Below are 16,163 nucleotides of genomic sequence, written 5' to 3'. Positions count from 1 at the left end.
AAAAAATTCCTTTAAAAAAGTTCACACTATTTGACCCCATACAGCAGCCTCCCCTTTCCTCAGTCTCAGTCAACCATTGTCAAAACACGGGTGAGTATAGTACAGCAAGATATTTTGAAAGAGAAAGACCACATTCACGTAATTTTTATTATAGTGAACTGCTATAATTGTTCTATTTTATAATTGTTGTTGTTCATCTCTTACCATGCCTGATATGTAATTTAAAGTTTATCATAGGTATGTGTGTACAGGAAAAGTCACAGTGTGTATAGGGTTCAGTACTACCCACAGTTTCAGGCATCCACTGGGGGTCTTGGACTATATCCCTCACGCATGAGGGCGGACTACTGTAATTTAACAGAATTTTTCCTAAGGAAAAAAATTTAAAATTCTCCCCAAAATAGATGTGCACAGAGACAGCTAGTAGATTCCTGTTTACCCAGGGCTGGAGGACAGCGGAGCAGGGAGTGACAGCTAGTGGGAGTAGAGTTTATTTTCTGGGATAATAAAAATCTTCTAAAATTAGATAGTGGTGATGGTTGCACAACTCTGCAAATACACTAAAAACCAGTGAATTACACAATTTCTTTTTTTTTTTTTTGAGATGGAGTCTCGCTCTGTCGCCAGACTGGAGTACAGTGGTGTGATCTCAGCTCACTGCAGCCTCCAACTCCCTGGTTCAAGTGATTCTCCTGCCTCAGCCTCCCGAGTAGCTGGGATTATAGGCACGCACCACCATGCCTGGCTAACTTTTGTATTTTTAGTACACATGGGGTTTCAGCATTTTGGCCAGGATGGTCTCGATCTCCTGACCTCTTGATCCACCCACCTCGGCCTCCCAAAGTGCTGGGATGACAGGTGTGAGCCACCGCACCCAGCCTGAACTGCACAATTTCAATTGATGGATTTACGGTAATGTGAAGTATACCTGTTATTAAATGCTGTTGTTTAAGAAAGAATGTGCAAAACTACTCATCAAAATATTAAACACTTAAATACGAAAAATACAAAATATAAATATCCAATGCAGAGGTAAAGTTAAGTAAATACTACACAACTTTTAAAAATCATATTCTAGAGTAGCACCGCCTAATAGAAACGTTTCTATAATAATGAAAATGTTGGCCAGGCACAGTGGCTCACACCTATAATCCCAGCACTTTGGGAAGTCAAGGTGGGAGGATCTCTTGAGCCTAGGAGTTCAAGACCAGCCTGGCAACAGAGTAAGACCCCTGTCTCTACATAAAATAAAAAAGATTTAAAAAATTAGCCAGGTGTGGTGGTACATGCCTGTAGACCCAGCCACTTGGGAGGCTGAAGTGGGAGGATTGTTCGAGCCTGGGAGTTCATGGCTGCAGTGAGCCATGGTCACAGCACTGCAGGCCAGTCTGGCAACAGAGCAAGACCCTGTAAGGAAAGAAAAGGGAAAAGGAAAGGAAAAAAGAGAGGGGAGGGGAGGGGAAGGGAGGAATTCAATCCTGGAACTAAATCCACTGCATTTAGTGGTTGTCTCTCTTGGTCTCCTTTAACCTGGGACAGCTCCTCAGTCTTTGTCTTTCTTGACCTTGGTACTTTGGAAGAGTATAGGCCAATTATCTTGCATGCTGTCCCCAACTGGGGTTTGCCTAATGTTTCTTCATGATCAGACTGAGGATATGCATTTTTGGCAGGAATGTCCCAGGAGTGATGGTGTGCCCTCCTCAGTACATCATACATGGGTGTACATGATGTCAACATGCAGAATAGAATATTTTACTGCTGGTGTTAACTTGATCACTTAGTTAAGGTTGTATTGGCCAGATTTCTCCACTGTAAAATTACTCTTTTTCTCTTTGGAATTAGCGCAAGAGCTTTATGAAGAAATCTTTGAGATTCCTTATCATATTTTTGCCCACTATGCAGCATCCATTGATGATTCTTTTTGTTTGTTTTTTGAGACAGAGTCTTGCTCTGTTGCCCAGGTTGGAGTGCAATGGTGCAATCTTGGCTCACTGCAACTTCTGCCCCCCAGGTTCAAGCGATTTCTAGCTAATTTTTAGTAGAGACAGGGTTTCATCATGTTGGCCAGGCTGGTCTCAAACACCTGACTTCAAGTGATCCACACACCTTGGCCTCCCCAAGTGCTAGGATTACAAGCATGAGCCACCATGCCCAGCCCCATTGATGATTCTTGACAGCAACAACTATTACAGTGGTCTTTCCAAATGCTGACCTCTTCATTTTCATCATTCTTTCTACATTTTACTAATGGAATCCTCTGTACAAAAGTTTTCCCTTCTCCCCACTTATGTATTTATATCATCATTAAGGACTTGTGGATATTTATTCTCTGGGTTACAATACACTTCTACCATTATTTATTTTGTTGCTCAAATTGGCCCAGATTTTGAAGCCAGTTTCTCAAGTTAGCTCACTTTTAACATCACCCTTCCTTGTGAGAAGGCTCAAAATCACGCATGTTTCCCAGGATCTTTGCATCAACATAAACTACTAAAACAAATGTCAACCTCCAGCAGAAAGTGTCTTGACCCCATCATGCAGGCTGAGTAGTGCAACATTCATATCGCTTCTCCCTTTCCAGGTCACTCCACATACCCACTCTTGACATCAGTTCAGTTTTCCCACCAGCAATTTAGAATACCCCATCCGACATCCTCCACCAATTTGCTTCTCTCCTGGATTATTTCCTTCCATCTGGCCTGGAAATTCTCTGATCTCTCAAATAAGGCTCAGTTGTACTCCTTACTCCCTTCAGGTCTCAGCTTAATTTAGGGTTGCCAGATAAAATATAGGATGCCCAGTAAAATGTGCTTTTTTGGGGGGGGGGCGGGGGGTTGGTTATTATTATTAATTTTTTTAGATGGAGTTTCACTCTGTTGCCCAGGCTGGAGTATAGTGGTGCAATCTCAGCTCACCACAACCTCCGCTTCCCAGGTTCAAGCGATTCTCCTGCTTCAGTCTCCCGAGTAGCTGGGATTACAGGTGCCCATCACCACGCCCGGCTAATTTTTATATTTTTAGTAGAGATGGGGTTTTACCATGTTGGCCAGGCTGGTCTCAGACTCCTGACCTCAGGTGATCTGCCTGTCTTGGCCTCCCAAAGTGCTGGGATTACAGGCGTGATCCACCGTGCCCAGCCTTAAAACGTGAATTTAAGCATAGCAACAAATAATTTTTAGTGACTGTCCCATGCAAATTCGAATATCAGATAAACAAGTATTTTTAGTGTAAGTACCATCACATGGTACATATTTATACTGAAAATTATTTGTTGTTTATCTGACATTCAAATGTATTTTTATTTGTTAAATCTGGCAATCTAAACTCAAGTATAAAGAAGAGCTCGCAGCTGGGCACAGTGGCTCACGTCTATAATCCCAGAACTTTAGGAGGCTGAAGCGGGAGGACTGCTTGAGCCCAGGAGTTCAAGACCAGCCTGGGCTATAGTAAGACTCTGTCTCTACAAGAAAAAAAAAAAAAATAGATAAATAAAGAAGAGCTAGCATTTATTATACGCACAACTGGTAATCAGTTTAGATAAGACAAGCAACAAAAACATTTTATGATTTCCAAAACCATTACCTCATTGTCCTTTTCTAGAGAGTATAGTTTTTTAAAAAACATTTTTAGTGATGCATACATAAGAAAAGCCCAAATATTGTTAAGTTTACAACGCAATAATTTTTCACAAAATAAGCACTCCTGGTAAACAGCAAGCAGATCAGGAATCACAACATCACTAGCCCCAGAATTCGGGTCCACTCTTGCTGAACCTAAGGACCACCCTGCAGTCCTGGTGGGTCCCAGCGGCAAGACCTTCCTCCCCACGTCCACAGCCTCCCTCCTGCAGTGGAACTGTAAACAGTGGGTTTTGGTGTAAGCACTGGGTTCAGATCTGACCTCAGGCATCGTTGTGGCTTCTTCACCCACCAAATGGGCTGTGACAATAAATGCATCTCACAGGGTAGCGGTGAGGATTAAGTGAGATCATGTAAGCTCTTACCTCTGCTCCTGGCACAGAGGTGCCCCATAAAAGTTCATTTCCTTCCCTCCCTTTCTAGGAAAGGTGTTTTCTTCCAGGCCTTAGCACAGTGAAATCATAAAAAGATAAAACCACTCTCCTCACAGACACCCACATTCCACACACTGCACTTCACAAAACCTCCTGAGTTCTTCCCCAGGCCTCCCAGACTCTCCGGACTGAGCTCTCTCCTTCCCTGCCCCATGCCCCTCCCCACTCCTCCACTGGGTAATGACCACACTGTATTGGAACTGTCCCCATAGGACAGCAGGGCCCTTGAGGACTCAGCCACCCTTTTGACCTGAGCAGGTGCCAAGCTCACAGCAGGCGCTCAATAAACATCTACCAAGTGAGTGAAGGAATGAATGAATGACGCACGCAATCTGACCTTAGCTTCTCTCCTTCTCACAGCTCCCTGCTCCCATTTCCCCACTCAGCACGCTTTCAACTGCCCTCCTGCCTCCCTCCAACCACGGAAAACACAAACTCCAGCAGGCGGCTGAGTGTGTCCATGTGGGGCAGAGATGACTGGAGTGGCAAGAAGGGCTCAGAGGTCAGTGACCTCAGGCAGTGAGGTGCCCCACCACACGGAACCAGAAGGGAACCAGAATGAAAATCCTTTCATTTTTCCAGAAAAAATAAAATCCCGAATTCTCCTCAGAAGTAACACAGAGTGGATTTTAGAGATGCTCTGAATCTGCATTCACCAAAGAGGAGGAAGGCTGTACCAGAGAAGGAAAAGAGGCAAAGTGAAAACTGTTGGTAGAGCCTATTAAAGCTGAGGGGAGGTTTTGTATTCTCTCCAATTTCCCCACCGACAGCCCTTCCCGTCCTCCCGCTCCCCAGCAAGTCAGAAGCAGAAGGCTTGGTTGCTGCCAGCCAGGCAAGGGACAGCCTCCAGCAGAGTCCACCCACCCACAGTTGTCTCCTTAGAACAAACAGAAAGTTTCACAAGCACACTTTGTTCAGTTCTGCAGCTTACCAGGTGAGAGACCTTGTGGCTCTCTGCTTTAGTTTTCCCATCTTCAAAACAGGACAGAAAATTGGCGGGCACTTTGCAGGGCTGCTGGGAGGAGGAGAAATGGAGCAGGTAGACACCTGGCACAACTGTGCTTGACATGCAGTCATGAGCCTGGTGTGGGAGGAATGGGTAGGGCACTGGGCAGGGTTCATGTGATAAAATGGAGAGTTTAACATCGGTTCTGTGCCTGCCTGGGAGTGTAACGCAGGGCAAACCATCAGGGCCCTTTCTTAGAAAAGACAAAAACATTGCTTTTTAAGACTATCTTGGACTGGTGCAGTGGCTCACACCTGTAATCCCAGCACTTTGGGAGGCCGAGGTGAGTAGATCACCTGAGGTCAGGAGTTTGAGACCAGCCTGGCCAACATGGTGAAACCCCATCTCTACTAAAAATACAAATAATAATAAAATAAATTAGCCAGGTGTGGTGGCACACACCTGTAGTCCCAGCTACTAGGGAGGCCGAGGCAGGAGAACTGCTTGAACCTGAGAGGCAGAGGCTGCAGTGAGCTGAGATGGTGCCACTGCACTCCAGTCTGGGCGACAGAGCTAGACTCTGTCTCAAAAAAAAAAAAAAAAAAATAGGCCAGGCACGGTGGCTCACACCTGTAATCCCAGCACTTTGGGAGGCCAAGGCGGGTGGATCACGAGGTCAGGAGTTCGAGACCAGCCTAGCCAACATGGTGAAACCCCGTCTCTACTAAAAATACAAAAATTAGCTGGGCATGGTGGCGCACACCTGTAACCTCAGCTTGAATCACTTGAGCCCGGGAGACAGAGGCTGCAGTGAGCCAAGATTGCGCCACCACACTCCAGCCTGGGAGACAAAGCAAGATTCCGTCTCAAAAAAAAAAAAAAAAGACTTTCTCATATCAAATCTAATGTAAGTGAGCTATCTGCAATGCACACACAGGCATGATTTGCTTGTGAATCTTGAAGAACCAACACATCTTTCAGGGAGGGGCCTGAACAACTACCTTGTGCAGTGGAAAGAAACTGGAATAGTGATGGGCTCACAGCCAGGAGGGGACCCGGGTGCAGCACACAGCAGGGACTCAGGGTGGGGAAGGCAGGACCTCCAAGGCTACTTTCAGGACTTTGGCTCCAATTCTGTGGGTGAGGAAGAAGGGGTCGGGGGCACTGAAGGATTCTTTCCAAGCCCAGGAGGGATGTGACCCGGTTTTGTTTTTACAGGATCCATCTGCCTGCTAAGTAGGTCAGGTCTTTGGGAAGGCTGCTGGCTGGAGAAGAAAAACCTTCTAACAATCTCAACTCATTGACACTTGTCCAGCTGTCCCTCGAGAGAGTGAGACAGCAAGGAACAGAGGTTTGTCAGGAAGATGCTGGCAAGAGATCCCTGTTGGGGGCAGGAGGAAGGGGGCCCAGTTCTCAATTCTGATTCCAAAATTACTCATATCAAAATAGAACCCAGCCATCCCTGCGAAAAATAAAGGCAGAAACTGGGGTGACACAAGTCTCCCAGAAAGTTTCTTAAACCAGAGGGAAGCAGCATTGCCAACAAGTAGCAGAAAGGGAAAATGTTTCATATGCTGGCTTCTGAACTCTATTTTTAATCCCTAGAGGCCCCTGAAGGCTGGCTGAAGATGCCGCCCCAAAATATGCCACTTTGACATAGGATTATATCAAACTAAAGACACTTGAAAAACAGCAGATGCAAGAAGGGCATTTTCATCTTCAGGAGACGAAAACTCCCATGTAAAAGGTGCCCCCTCCCTATGGACATACAGTGTGGAATGACAGACATTGGAGGCTTAGAAGGGAAGGGGAAGAGGGTGGGCGGGGAGTGAGGGATGAGAAATTACTTTTTTTTTTTTTTTGAGACAAGTTGTCAACCTACCCAGGTTGGAGTACACAGGCGTGACTATGGATCACTGCAGCCTCAACTTCCCAGTCTCAGGCAGTCCTCCCACCTCAGCCTCCAAAGTAGCTGGAACCACAGGCACGCACCACCTTGCCCGGCTAATTTTTCGTATTTTTAGTAGAGATGGGGTTTTGCCATGTTGCCCAGGCAGCCTCAACTTCCCAGGCTCAAGATATCCCCACTCCCCTCAGCCTCCCAAAGTGCTGGGACTACTGCCCAGCCAGAAATTACTTAGTGGGAACAATTTACACTGTTCAGTTGATGGTTAGGGAACAATTTACACTGTTCAGTTGATGGTTAGGGAACAATTTACACTGTTCAGTTGATGGTTAGGGAACAATTTACACTGTTCAGTTGATGGTTAGGGAACAATTTACACTGTTCAGTTGATGGTTACACTAAAACCCAGATTTCACCAGTAGGCAATAGATCCATGTAACAAAAGTGCACTTCTCCCCCCAAATCCATACAAATAAAATACAAAATAAAATAAAAGGTGCCCTCCCTGTACCATGAGAAAACAAACACTCTTCAATGGAGAGTAACAGCAGAGAAAATTCTGTACAAACAGACCTTGTTAAAATAAGGCTTACTTTCCTTTAGCCTCCCCACATAATTTGGTTACTTTCCCACAAATGCCTCTCTTTGTTCAACCTCATATAAACACATGTATGTTTTGCCACTGCTTTGGGTCTTCAATTGTTTATGAGGGCTCCCGTGTCACACAGAACTTTTATTAAATGTGTATGCTCTTCTATTTACCTATGTCAATTTAGTTTTCAGACCCCACCAGGACCCCAAGAGAGAAGAGGGGAAGTTCTGACTCCCCGACATCCTCTATTGGCCCAACTTTCACTGAAGTCCCCAAATCTACAACAAAGTTAATTTTAGTTCACTCAAATTCTTTAAAATTAAATATCTATGTGTAAAAGAAAAAAAGTCTATCCTAACAGTGATTATCCCTAGAGTAGGATGATGGGTGACCTTTCCAATTTTTTTCTATACTTTCTGACTTTTCCACAGTTAGCTGTGTTTAAGGTTTAAAAAATGGCAAAAAAAAAAACACCCAGGAATTTATTTTTTATTTTATTATTATTATCACTTTTTTTGAGACAGGGCCTCATTCTGTTGCCCAGGCTGGAATGCAGTGGTGTGATCATGGCTCATTGCAGCTTTGACCTCCTGGGCTCATATGATCCTCCCACCTCAGCCTCCCCGGTACCTGGAACTATAGGCACACACCACCACACCCAGTTAATTTTTGTATTTTTCGTAGAGACAAAGTTTCACCATGTTGCCCAGGCTGGTCTTGAATCTCTAAGCTCAAGCAATCCCCCTGCCTCAGCTCCCAAAGTGCTGGGATTACAAAGTGCGTGAGCCACAGCACCCGGGCAGAGGATTTCCTTTTTTTTTTTTTTTTTTTTTTTTAACTACAGGTGCCCGCCACCACGCCCGGCTAATTTTTTATATTTGTTGTAGAGGCTGGGTTTCACCATGTTAGCCAGGATGGTCTCGATCTCCTGACCTCGTGATCCATCCGCCTCGGCCTCCCAAAGTGCTGGGATGACAGGCATGAGCCACTGTGCCCAGCCTAAAAGGATTTCTGTACTAGAGAAAACTGGTAAAAGCAAAAACAAAAAAATGTTTTTTAAATCAAACTCTTAAGAGAGCAAAGAAGCAAAGTAAAATAGTGATGGGCTCACAGCCCATCACTATCAAGAAAGGAATAAAATATCTTGTGAAGATAATATTTTAACAGAGGAAATTGGGAGGGTATCAGCCAAGCGTTGCCAGCTCAGAGAACAGGTGGCTTAGAAAGCAACAAGTAAAGCAGGGCCCCCAAGAAATTCTAAAAACAGCTGGAGAATCAGAGGAACTTTCACACTGCTGTGGGAATGCTAAGTGGCACGGCCACTTTGGAAAAGTTTTTGGCAGTTGCTAAAAAAGTTATACATACACCTACTCCATGATCCAGCAATTCTACTCCTAGGTATTTACCCAAGAGAAACGAAAGCCTGTGTCTATACAAAGACTTGTACATATAAGGTGCAGTGGCTCATGCCTATAATTCCAGCACTTTAGGAGGCCAAGGCAGGAGAATCACTTGAAGCCAGGAGTTCAAAACCAACCTGGACAACATAGCGAGATCCCATATTTACAAAAGAAAAAAACAAACAAAAAAAACCCCCAAAGTCTTACACAAAAACAATCCTAACAGACTTATTCATAATAGCCAAAAATGAAAAAAAAAAAAAAAAACCTCAACAGGGAAATGGAAAAACAAAACTTGTGGTGTATCCATACAATGTAATATTACTCAGCAGTAAAACAAAAGCACAATTGATAATGCAAAAAGCCCAATTGATAATGCAACAGCATAGCTGAATTTCACAGATATTATCTGAGTGAAATAAGCTGGACAAAGGAGTACTATAGTTGATTCTCATTATTTGGCAAGAATACTGAATCAGTCAATACTGAACCACTGCTTCTGGCAGAAATACAGGGTTAGGTTTCTGAAAACTTCTGACCACAACACTTTCATCAACTGATTAATATATGACCTTGTTTTATGTGTGTTTCTATTTAGAGACACCTTCCTTAGTATATATTGTTGATTCATTAACATCGAACCCTCAGCCAACAGCCCTGTAGCTCGTGCCTGAACAAAGCTTCTCTCATACATATTCTCGTTGTAAAGCACATCACAGCCCTCTTGCTCTTAGGAACACTAGAAAGCACTCCAGCACTGTGCCTGGGGGCCATTTGAAACAGCAAAATCATCAACAAAAACCACAAAAATGCAAAAACCATGGCACTAAATAGACCATGAAAAGGACACCTGTTTACTGTATGACCTGAAACAAGAAGGCGGAGCGTTGCCTTGTTCGACTTCAGCTGGGAAGATAGGCGTCAGGGGACTCAAACTTTTCAGCACTCTGTTATATCTGTGAATGATCACAAAAGAACTGTGAGTATTAATTTTGGGGTTACAAATAAATTTTAGCAAGTAAGCTGATTCACAAATACAGAATCTGTGGATAATGAAGATCAACTGCATATAAATACTATATGAATCCATTTATATTACATCTTAGAATGGGCAAAACTAATAAATGATTTTAAAAAATCAGAATTGTAGTTGCCTGGAGGTGAGCACTAACTGGAAAGAAGCATGAGGGAACTTTCTGGGGATGGAACTATTCTATATCTTGATAGGAATGTGGGTCACACAGGTGCATGCATCTGTCAAAACTCACTGAACTACACATTTCTCTGTATGCAAATACAGCATTTTGAAAACAATTCCTAGACACTCCTCCTATCAAGAAGTGAGAGTGTGGAAAGGCTTGTGAATGCTTAAAGTAATAGAGCACAGCAGAATGACACTAAATGACTTCCAGGCATTGAGCCTGACCCCAAGTATCCAATGCAGACATCAAATAGCCTGCAAAAGGCCTGGCACAGTGGCTCACACCTGTTATCCTAGCACTTTGGGAGGCCGAGGTGGGAGGATCACTTGAGCCCAGGAGTTCAAGACCGGCCTGGGCAAGACAGCGAGACCCTGCCTCTACAAAAATTAACAAATTAGCCAGGCATGGTTGTGCACACCTGTGTTCCCAGTTATTTGGGGGGCTGGGATGGGAGGCTTGCTTGAGCCCAGGAAGCCAAGGCTACAGTGACCTAAGATGGTGCCACTGAACTCTAACCTGGGTACAGAGTGAGAATTTGTCTTTAAAGAGAGAGAGAGAGAAAGAGAGAGAGAGCGTGCCTGCAAACCATGACAGAGCTGGGCAGAAGCCATGCTAGCTTCCTCAACACCACCTCCTTTCTTTCTCCCTGCCCTCCTCACCGCCTCCCACCAACTTCACTTCCTCTGCTCTCTGGCTATAAATTTGGGCAGAGATGCCTCTCCCCACACCTCACACACCCACCGTCAGGCATGGGCAACCCAGAGAGGTGGCAGCTGTGTGCTATGGGTAGAGGAGGGGCTGCCAGCTCCAGTCCATTCATGGCTTCTAACTGACCTCTGAGGCTGGCCAACAAAGAGCCTCTGTGTAAGTCCCTGCCACCTGCAAGCAAAGCCTCAGTGATGTCAGGACAAGCCTCAGACAAACAGGCCTTTGCAAGCTGCCTGGAAAGCCACCTCCCAGCCTGCCCCTGCATTGGCCACAGGCTTATTGGGAGGCCCATACCCAGGAAAGGGCTCCATAGCCTACACAGAGGGACAGGACACAGGCATCCCAGTAGCCTGTGGCCCCTGATGAGCCATATCCCAAACAGCCTTCCTCCCACCTCTTGGGACAGGAAACACCATCGTTCACTTCTCTACCTCCCTCAAGGGGATGGGCCATCTCTTTGGGCTTTCTGCCTGTACTTGCTAAACTGAGTGTATTTTTTAAGGCGCTGGAAAATTGGCTCAGCTGCAATGACCACCTGCTCCATCAAGCCCTGTGCACACAGCAGCTTCGGACCCCAGAGCCCCCCTGCTTCAAGTGGGAACGGATTCGTTCTAAGGCTGCGTGGGAGCAGCCTGCCATCCCTTGCATCAGGCATTTGGCCTCAGTGGGCTCACTTGGTGGTTGGCAATCACGAAATCAGCCTCCCTTGAACAAATGATGATCTTTTTGTTTAAGCATTTGTGGTTCTGAACAAATCGATTGGGCTTGGCTTTCAGATGGGACAAGGTAAAGACGCTTCCATGCTTTTGAGAAAATGACAAAGCAAGAGAATGTATACAGCAAACCACCATGTGTTACAGCCTGTTCTAAGTGCTTTGTAAGGCACAGCCCTGCCCAGCAGAAAAATATGCAAGCCACGTGCGATTTTACATTTTCAAGTACCCATACTTAGGAAGTAAAAATAGGTGAAACTAATTTTAATGTTTTACTTAGGCCAATATATCCAAAAGTCTCATTTCAACATAGAATCAATATGAAAAATATTAATAAGCCACTCTTTTCTCCATACCAAGTCTTCAAAATCCAGATGTGCTTCAAAAGCACATCTCAGTTCAGAAAAGCCACCTTTTGAAGTACTTCGCAGTTGCACGTGGCCAGTCTCCCGTACTGGACAACTTAGATCAGATACTAGCTAATTCAGTCCTCACAACCATATGCACATTTTACTGATGGGGAAACTGAGGTACAGGGCTGCTGAACAACCTGCCCAAGGTCTCACAGCTGTTGGCAGAGCTGGGGGGTGGCAGATCCAAAGCCCACGTGCTTATTAGGCTTTTCATTCCCACCAACAGCTCCTCAAATCAAAGCCACCATGCATGCCTGCCAGCATGTCTCCCTGCTCCCTGCCAAACCTGCGCAGGCCTTTGGTGAGCTGGTCCCTGGAACTCTATAAGTTTCTATCCAGATAAAGCATGTATCCCAACCCTTTCTGGCCCCTCTAGTCCTCAGCTACCAAAGGCATCTCCTACCCACATGAGAGCGCTCATCTGAGTAACTCTGGTCAGGGTGAGGGATGTGGACAGCAGCCCAGTGCCCCTGCCTCCCTACCACGTCAGTGTAGGGTATGGATTGATGCCAGAATGTGTGTCCCAGCTAAAGGCACTGACACTCAGGAGGAAGTCAGGGAGTATCTGCTCCCCACATCTGGCCAGAGTGTACACATATTCATTCGAGAAGTCTTTTTTTTTCTTGAGACAGAGCCTTGCTCTGTTGCCCAGGCTGGAGTGCAGTGGCACAATCTCGGCTCACTCGCCTCCTGGGTTCAAGTGATTCTTCTACCTCAGCCTCCCGAGTAGCTGGGATTACAGGCGCGCGCCACCATGCCTAGCTAATTTTTGTAGTTTTAGTAGAGATGGGGTTTCACCATGTTGGTCAGGCTGGTCTCGATCTCCTGACCTTGTGATCTGCCCACCTCGGCCTCCCAAAGTGCTGGGATTACAGGCATGGGCCACCGCACCCAGCCTCATTCAGTAAGTTTCCATTGGGTACCTGCTGTGTGCCAGGCAGTGCCTTGGGCCCTGGGGATACAACAGTGAACAAAACAGACAAAAACCCCACTACCAAGGAGCTCAGATACAGCAGGAGAAACTAAGCAATACCTGTTTGTGACAAAAGGAAGCCCTAGTAGTCCTAATTCAGTCTCTTGCACATAGTAGGTACTCAATAATAGCTGCTGAATGAATGAGTTATCCTGGCTTGGAACTACTTTTTCTGGATGTGGTAATGCAAAGATAGGTCTGGGGCAGGGGTAAGTGAGGGCTGTGGAACCCCGCAGGAAAGCCAGTGACCCACTTGGGGTTCATGCCCACAACTCCAGCTTCAGGAATCTGGAGCTCCACCCACCAAGGAAACCAAGGAACCATTCAGAGCCAGGCGCGGTGGCACATGCCTGTATCCCAGCTACCTGGGAGGCTGAGGCAAGAGGACTGCTTGAGCCCAAGAGCTTGAGGCTGTAGTGTACTATGATCACACCTATGAATTAAAAAAAAAAAAAGAAGAGAACATCATGAGGCTCCCCCAGGTTATATGCCGACCGACTGAAATTCCCTTAACCGCAAAATGTAGTCAAGTCTCAAGTTTACCACAAGGGACAGGGCTTCTCCAAGTTTACTGAATCTGGAGGTCCAGCACTTCTAACATTCAACTTCCATTCCGTGCTTGGCCCTCCTCCCACAAGCAACGTCACCCAAGTCCTCACCAGATAAGCTCTCCCTTCAAAACTCTAACAGGTAATCAAGGTCTGGTGAAAATTGGCACAGCTACTACCAGGCACAAGTTATGGAGAAAATACCTATGTAGCATCCACTGTTTCTTAGCCACTACTGCTGAGCAAACAGTAGCACTGTCACCAAAATATTTCCCTTTTTTATTCTGATTGGGTAATATTATAAATACATACCATGATTCATTCATTCAACAAATATCTCATGAGTAACTTCTACAGACCAGGTCTTTCGGTTTCTATTTTGAACCTTATCACTAATTCAGTGTTTGGTTTTATTTCTTCATTCTCCTTCTTTTTTTTTTTTTTTGATACTGAGTCTCGCTCTGTTGCCCAGGCTTGACACAATCTTGGCTCACTGCAACCTCCGCCTCCCAGGTTCAAGCGATTCTCCTGCCTCAGCCTCCCGAGTAGCTGGGACTACAGGCATGCGCCACCACACCCAGCTAATTTTTGTATTTTTAGTACAGACAGGGTTTTACTGTGTTAGCCAGGCTGGTCTCAAACTCTTGACCTCAAGTGATCCGCCCGCCTCGGCCTCCAAAAGTGTTGGGATTATAGGTGTGAGCCACGTGCCCAGCGTCATTCTCCTTACTTCTTAGAGACAGGGCCTCACTTGCTTCTAAACAAACTTTGTCATTGTACACGTTTTTCACACCCTCCCCAACTCAGGCTTCTTCACTCCGTCAGTGGGCTTCTCTGCAAGCAAATGAGGGAAAGCTTCCAAGTTCAACCAATGTACATGCCTGCGATGCCCCCGCCCATACACACAAGGTGTCCAAAGCAAGTTCTCCCTAAACCACTGTCACCCTCAGAGCCAAGAGTCTTCTCCCAGCCAACAACCCTGAATCTAAAACTGGCTCTGAGGCTCAAAGCAAGGGAAAGGACACAGGATTATAAGCAGCACAGGACCTCCAGTCTCCATAATATGAAGAAACTGAGGACAGAAAAGTGAAGCAGAAAAGTCAAGCTTACATCCAGAAAGCAGCACAATCAGGCCTGCAATGCAATCCTTGCTGCCCGCATTTAATGTAAAGATAACTGTCAGCAAATGCCCTGGAACCTAGCCATGGCCAGCAGCTGAGCTGCCCCCAATTCCATTTCTTTCTAAATTTACTACCTCACTGCATCATCAGGAAGGAATGCAAACTGAGGTAGCAGGAGGGGAGGGAACAGGCGACATTTTGGCAGATGCAAAACCTCAGGGCCAGCCCTGACCATCACGCGAGCAAACGTGGCCATAACTTGGTTCCACCCTGCTGAAAGGAAATCCATCAACTCGGCTGACAGGGAGGTGCAGGGGAACAGGGAAGCCGCTGTTATTGTCCGAAGGGGTTTCGGGCACAAAAAGCAAATCTGCTCCTGCTTTACCACCTGAAATGGCCGTCACATGCTGGCCAGCTCGGGCCTGCTGGAATATGTGCTCACCCCCTGACTTGGAGCCTGCCTGCTAAGAGGGGTGCCTTATCCACTAGGTCCTCTAAGTACCTCAGTCACTATCCTTCCAGAACTAGCTGCAGGGAGGACTCATGCTAAATGCAAACTCCCTCCCTGGAATGACAGACAGCATCATGGCAGGCTTCCAGAACTTTTTGTGTGCTACAAAACATGTTTGTGGGGAGGGAGGTAGAGACCCCTGAGATGCTCCCCACCAGCTTTCAGTAACCGGGAGTAACCCATCCTCACTCCCCGGGGACACAGCGACAGTCACACAACAAGAAAGATGAGGAAGGAACTTGGCCAAGTTTAAACTCATGGCTCTCAAAACTTAAAAATAACCTGGCTGTGGATCCCAAGAACTCCCTTTGAAACACTCAAGCAGAAAGTCTCCTGCCTTCCAGTGTGACCCTGAGACCCTGTGTCCAGCTGGTTTCGCTGTAAGGGGAAAAATGGAAAACAAAAACTGGAGTGGATATAAATATTCGCTGGCAAGTGCTACCCTGCGTTGCCACGCCTTGGAAATTTCGGTGACCTGTTTTGTTTTAGGACAAGGTTTCTGTTCAGTTTGCTGGATGGACTCTAAGGACAGTGTCATCCAAAATTTGGTTATAGGCCAGGCATGGTGGCTCACACCTGTAATCCCAGCACTTTGAGAGGCCAAGGCGGGTGGATCACTTGAGGTCAGGAGTTCGAGACCTGCCTGGCCAGCATGGTGAAACCCCGTCTCCACTAAAAATACAGAAATTAGCCGGCCAAGGTGGAGTGTGCCTGTAATCCCAGGTACTTGGGAAGCTGAGGCACGAGAATTGCTTGAAACTGGGAAGCAAGGTTGCAGTGAGCTGAGATATTGCCACTGCACTCCAGCCTGGGCAACAGAGCGAGACTCTGCCTCAAAAACAAAAGACAAAACAAAACAAAATTTGGTTCAAGCACCTCTGCACACAGCCTGGGGTTGCTCCTGACCCCTAGACAAGGCATCTTGCTCACACGCCCAAGGGAAGTATGGGCTGGCATGCCCCTACTTATGCCTGCAGCACTTGGGGATGTCACACGAGCACCCCTGAGGACATGGTCCACTTGCCCTAACCCACACCTCTTCAGAGGAACACAAGGCA

The 16,163-nt window shown here is 46.1% G+C and overlaps 1 protein-coding gene across 3 annotated transcripts in view; it reads right to left on the bottom strand.

Annotated features, from left to right (window-relative positions):
* The window catches only part of LIMD1 (LIM domain containing 1), an 87,719-nt gene that overhangs the window by 58,704 nt on the left and 12,852 nt on the right, over positions 1-16,163 (bottom strand). The window contains exon 1 of one of the 3 annotated variants that reach the window (XM_034956271.4): positions 4,410-11,764. The exons of the other annotated variants lie outside the window; for them this stretch is intronic. The gene's annotated coding sequence lies outside the window, so the exon portion shown is untranslated. Of the gene's footprint in view, positions 1-4,409; positions 11,765-16,163 lie in introns of those variants that run through there. 3 annotated transcript variants of the gene reach the window in all.

This window comes from Pan paniscus, chromosome 2 (genome assembly GCF_029289425.2).
Source record: "Pan paniscus chromosome 2, NHGRI_mPanPan1-v2.0_pri, whole genome shotgun sequence".
NCBI classification, from domain to species: domain Eukaryota; kingdom Metazoa; phylum Chordata; class Mammalia; order Primates; family Hominidae; genus Pan; species Pan paniscus.
This window is presented reverse-complemented; position numbering and strand designations above follow the sequence as displayed.